Source organism: Pristiophorus japonicus, unplaced genomic scaffold (assembly GCF_044704955.1).
Source record: "Pristiophorus japonicus isolate sPriJap1 unplaced genomic scaffold, sPriJap1.hap1 HAP1_SCAFFOLD_66, whole genome shotgun sequence".
Taxonomy (NCBI): domain Eukaryota; kingdom Metazoa; phylum Chordata; class Chondrichthyes; family Pristiophoridae; genus Pristiophorus; species Pristiophorus japonicus.
In genome coordinates, this window is record NW_027254572.1 from 3459674 (window position 1) to 3466095 (window position 6422).

A 6422-nucleotide genomic window follows, 5' to 3' on the forward strand; every position below is an offset into this window, starting at 1 on the left:
CGCTCAACATCACATATTGAAGACCTTCAATTTTAAACGTGTTCAGCAATTCGTAGCCTCTTTTGATACGTTTGGATTTCAAGACTACGTTGGGACTTGTTTAGAGGAGGCAAACACTGATTTCTGCCTGTTTCTTCAGAAATCATCTTCGAAATGTAGGGGGAAACGTTCGTCTTTTGTGAAAGGTTCATTAAATATCTTTAAACTTTTTCCAGTCTCGTTGTAGCATTGTGAGAATAAACTGCTCCAAGTTTCTCTGTCCCGATTCAATGCTGCCGTTAAGAACGCAACAAGAATAATAAAATAAATGAATTCCAAACGGAGATCAAATAAGAAGGTGAATAACGTGGTGAAACTTCCAAAGAAGGCAGTGAGCTGATCTACCCTCAGACCTGCTGAGGAGTTGGGATCAGTTTTGCAAAATTTGTTTTCTCTTTGTCTGCTTCCGTTCCCTCTGCCTCTCACAGACCGTGAGGTAAAAACGGGACCGCAAAACTTATCCCGTCTCTTGTAAAATGATTTGTATAACCCGGAGAAACACTTTCAAAAATGGAACGAAAACCTCGCAAAATGTAATTGGAACTGATTTCGCGACTCAGTGAGCCTAAGGATTGTTGTCTTTGTGGTGTCACTGCACTGTACTACAAACTCATACGAGGAATGTAATGCAGACACAGTCACTACGTGACCTAAACCTTTATTCCCAGGACCAAGGAGCGCTGACCCTGGGTGGGATCGTCCCTTTTATACCTGGTAACCCAGGTGAGGAGTGTCTCCCACAAGTTCACCCCCTGTGGTCAGGGTGTGCATTTCTAGGGTATAATTACAGTGTACAGGAGGTGCATGAAGGTTACAGTTACATGAAGATTACCTTTGCATGATGTTTACATACATGACATCATCTCCCTCCTTGCGTCTTTTTGTGTCAAAATTTTAGCCTTTCAGGTGGCCGATGCTGTCTCGTGGAGCAGCGCAGTTGTGGCTCTGATGGCTGAGCCTCGGCTTGCGTCTCTGTCACCTGAGGTAATGCCGGATTGTCCGGGCTGGCCGCAGGGACTGTGCATGTTGTGGATTGTCCTCGCTGCTCGTCCACTGGCAGTGGTGTGGGTGACAGCTCACACTCTTCTTCAGGTTACTCCGTGTCTATGCTGAAACTTTTCTTTACTTGGTCCAAGTGTTGGCGGCATATGTGCCCATTGTTTAGTCTGACCACCATGATCCAGTTTCCTTCTTTGCCTATTACAGTGCCCTCAAACTATTTGGGTCGCAAAGCATGGTTAAGAAAAAAACCGGGTTATCTATTTCTAAACACCTCCTCCTTGAGCCTCGATCATGGAGCTCGGTTTGGGATTGGCGCTTCTCCTCAAAAATGTCTGCCAGGTCTGGGTGAATGAAGGACAGCCACGACTTGAGCGTACATTTCATGAGGAGTTCCGCTGGCGGTACTCCCTTGAGCGAGTGCGGCCGGGACCTTTCGGCCATCAGGAGGCGCGATAGGTGGTGCTGAATGGAGGGTCCTTAAATGCGGAGGAAGCCCTGCTTTATGAATTTACCGACCGTGTCGCCTGGCATTTGCAAGCCAGCTTCAACGGCGCTGTCCTGACGTGTTTGATACCAGTGCTCGACATAACTCCTGGAATTCATGGCTGGTAAAACACAGGCCACTGTCGCTGACCAGGATGTGCGGCAATCAGTGGGTCGTGAAAACTGTACGCAGACTGTCCACAGTGATGGATGGCGTGCAAGAATAAAATATGATGCACTCCATCCACTTCGAGTATGCATCGACAACGATCAGGAAAATTTTCCCCATGAATGGGCCCGCATAGTCTAAGTGAATGCGTGACCATGGTCTGTGTGCCAGGGCCACGGGCTGAGTGCGGCCTCCCTGGGGGCATTGCTCAGAAGGGCACACGTCGTGCACTAGCGCACCAAGTGTTCTAGGTCTGAGTCAATACCCAGCCACCATACATGTGACCGGGCAATGGCCTTCATTAACATGATGCCAGGCATCTCGCTGTCGAGTTCCCTGATGTACCTTCCCTTCCTTTCTGGGGCATGACTACCCTGCTGCCACATTATAGGCAGTCAGCTTGGATGGAGATTTCTTCCTTCCATCTCTGAAACGGCCTGACTTCCTCGGGGCACGCCCTGTGTGCGGGCGCCCAATAGCCAGTCAGGACTCATTTATTTATCATGGATAGGAAGGGGTCCCTGTTTGTCCTGAGTTTGATCTGTCGGGCTGTGATGGGGGAGCCCGCAGTGTCAAAAGCCTCAACGGCCCTGACTGTCTCGGCGCTCTGCTCCGATGCCCCCTCAGTGGTAGCCAATGGGAGTCTGCTGAGTGCATCAGCGTAACTTTCAGTGCCTGGCCGGTGCCGCATGGTGTAGTCATATGCAGCCAGCATGAAGGCCCATCGCTGTATGCGAGCTGACGCGTTTGCGTTGACAGCCTTGCAGTCAGACAGCAGGGATGTTAACGGCTTGTGCTCCGTCTCTAGCTCGAACTGTCTACGAAAATGTACTGGTGCATCCTTTTTCACACCATACACACACGCGAGTGACTCGTTCTTGAACATGCCCTATCCACGCTCTGCTTAGAAGAGCGACCAGGAGGCGTAAGCCAAAGTTTGGAGACGGCCGTCATCGTTATCCTGCTGCAACACACACCCAACCCCGTAGGATGAAGCATCACATGTTAAAACCAGTTTTTTACAGGGGTCATACAAAGTCAACAGTTTGTTGGAACACAGCAGGTTGCTCGCCCTATTTCAAAGCCCGTTGTTGAAAATCCCCTCAAAACCATTCACACCCTTTATGGAGGAGGATGTGTAACGGCTACAACAATGTGCTTAAGTTTGGCAGTAAGTTCCCAAAATAGTTCAAAAGTCGTAGGAATGATCGCAACTCCTATGTGTTGTTGGGACTGGGCGCCCGGCGAATAGCCTCAGTTTTTGATTCAGTAGGCCGGATCTCATCTGCAACCACCCTCTTGACCAGGAACTCGACGTCTAGGACCAAAAACACGCACTTGGCCTTTTTCATTCGCAAGGCTACCCGATGCAATCAGCATAGAATCTCCTCCAGGATGTGGAGGTGTTCTTCGGTGTCTCGACATGTTATTTGGATGTCGTCTTGGAATACGACCGTTCCAGGGATGGACATGAGCAAGCTTTCCATGTTTCGCTGAAAGATAGCCGCTGCCGAACGAATACCAAATGTGCACATGTTGTAGACAAATAATCCTTTGTGCGTCGTGATGGTGGTCAGAAGCTTGGACCTTCCGCCAGTTCCTGAGTTATGTAGACCGAAGTGAGGTCCAGCTTCGTGAACAGCTTGCCACCTGGCAGCGTGGCAAAGAGGTCCTCCGCTCTCAGAAGCGGGTATTGGTCTTGCAGCGACACTCGGTTGATGGTGGCTTTATAGTCGCCACATATCCTAACCGAGCCATCTGCGTTGAGGACGGGAACGATCACTGAATTCAACGGCCGAAATTATGCCCTCTCTGAGCAGCCTGTCCAGTTCACTTTCAATTTTCCCACGCATCACGTACGGAACCGTTCCGGCATTCTGGTGCATGGTCTGGCGTTCGGAGTGATGCATATCACTACTTGAATACCCTTGAATGTTCCGACACCTGTTTGAAAGAATGACTCGGATTTTAGCAATACCTGCGAGCATGAACTTCGCTCCAAGGATGAAATGGCATGCACATCCCCCCATTTCCAATTCATCTCAGCTGGGCATCTCATCCCCAAAAGCACGGGAAAAATCCAGAGTGGCAGCCGGTTCTGTAATCCATTATGCCTCAGCACCAAGTTTGCACTGCCAGCACAGGGATTATCTCTCTGGATAACGTATATAGCAGCGTCTCAATGCGTTCAAGGTTGGGCCTGCTAGCTCTATGTGGCTATATTCTCTCAAATTGTTGGGCGCTGATGAGTGACTGGCTAGCTCCCGTATCCAGCTCCATGTGCACCGGGATGCCATTCAGTAAGATTTTCATCATCATGGGTGGCGTTTTAGTGTATGAGCTGTGCACGTCAGCCACATGAACTCTCCGGCATTGCAGACCCTCGTCTGGTTCCTCTGTCTCGCAGACGAGCTTCGCTACTGCCTTTTTGCACATCCTGGCCAAGTGTCCAATGACATTACAAATCCTACAGGTATAAAGCTGGATCTGCAGCTTTCGGCAGTGTGTCTGCACCCACACCTCCAGCATGAGCTGAGATTGCTGTTAACAACAGGACTATTCCCAGGCATTCCACTCTGATTGCCCGTTTGGCTGTTTCTGAGCACTCTGATGGAGGGTGTTAATGGTCCCATCACGGGATCCATTGTTCCTCTTAATGGCGTGAATTACTGATACATTTTCCATTGTCCCTTTAGCGGGCCCACTCTGGAGCTTGTTGCTGTCTGGGCCATGTCGAATTGCCCTTGCCTGCCAGCCTGGGCGGTGTCGAATTGCCCTTGCCTGCCGGCGGGTTTCTGTATCACATTTACTACATTAACTCCCTGGTTCATCGCAACGTTAAACCCAGGGCTGGTTGCGTAAATTAGCTTAGTCTCATCTCCGCTGCCATAAAGATCTGAGCTATCATCGCCGCCCCTTCTAAAGTCAAGACCTTAGATTTTATGAGATTCCTGAAAATGCCGGCATGATTAATGCCCTCGATGAAAAAGTTCCTTAACGTCTCCCCCTGCAGACATCTGAAAACGTAGAGATACTGGAAAAAAGCGAAGTTCTGCCACAAAGTACGAGACATTTTCACTCTCCCGACGCTGGTGAGAGTAGAACCCGTGCCAGGGCATGTGTACACTACTGGCCGGTTTGAGATACTCATTGATCATCTGGCTGAGCACATCGAAGGACTTGTCTGCCGGCTTTTGGCATGGGAGCAGATCTTTCATCAGCGCATAGGTCTGTGGACCACAGCTGGTCAGTAGATGCGTCCTCTGCTTGTAAGCCGCTTTCTATTCCAGCCAATCCTTTGTGACAAAGCTCTACTGGTGTCTTTCCACAAAGTCGTCCCACTCCTCACCCACACAGTAGCGTTCTTCTGTGCCACCGGTGGCCATCCTCGTGGTTTGGTGATTCCCGTTTCTCGTCGGCAAATGTAGTGTATCTGCACTTTCTTACAAATTCACACGAGGCATGTGTATATCAGACACGGTAACTCTGTGACCTTCACTTTATTCCCAGGACCAAGGAGAGCTGACGCTGGGTGGGATATCCCCTTTTATACATGGAAACACAGGTGAGGAGTGTCTCCCACAAGCTCACCCCCGTGGTCAGGGTGTGCATTTCAAGGTGACAGGTGCAGTGTGCATGAGTTACAGTTACAAAACTATCGTCATTGCAAGATGGTGAAATGCATGACAGTTGACCCACTCATACTTTCACGACCCAGTCAGTTACATCACTGAAGTCACTCATACTTTCACTGCCAATCCAGATACATCACTGACCTCACTCATACTCTCACTGCACGTCCAGATACAACACTGACCTCACTCATACTGTCACTGCACGTCCAGATGCATCATTGACCTCACTCATACTGTCATCACACATCCAGATACATCACTGTCCTCACGCATATGGTCACTATTCATCCAGATATAACAGTGGACTTACTCAGACTGTCAGTACACGTGCAGGCACATCACTAACCTCCCTCATACTATCACTACACATCCAGATACATCACGACCTCACACATACTTTCAATACACTTCTAGATGCAACACTGACCTCACACATACTGTCTCTACCCATTCAGATGCATCAGTGACCTTACTCACACTGTCACCACTCATCTTGGTATATCACTGACCTCACTCATACTGTCACTACCCATTCAGATACATCACTGACCTCACTCCTACTGTCACTACACGTCCAGGTACATCACTGATCTCACTCATACTGTCACTACCCTTCTAGATACAACACTGACTTCAAACAAACTGTCTCTAACCATCCAGATACATCACTGATCTAACACAGACTATATTCTACGCAATCAGTTACGAAACTGACCTCACTCATACTTTCACTGCTCATCCAGATACATTAATGACCTCACTCATATTCTTACTGCCCATCCAGATCTATCACTAACTTCACTCATACTATCACTGCCCATCCAGGTACATATCTGACCTCGCTTATACGTTCATTGCCCATTCAGCACATAATGACCGCACTCGTATTATGTTGGGATTAACTTCAAAGCACCACTTAGAATCCGTTATCCTTAAAATAATCGCTGCTTTTATTTTTTAACAGATACAAGATGTCAGAAGCGCTATTCTGTGAAAGAACGCTCGAAGAAGTGGCCGGAGGCATCTTTTTTTATAGAATTTCAGATTAAGTCATTACGTAATTACACAAGTTATAATTAATACGTGATGATTGA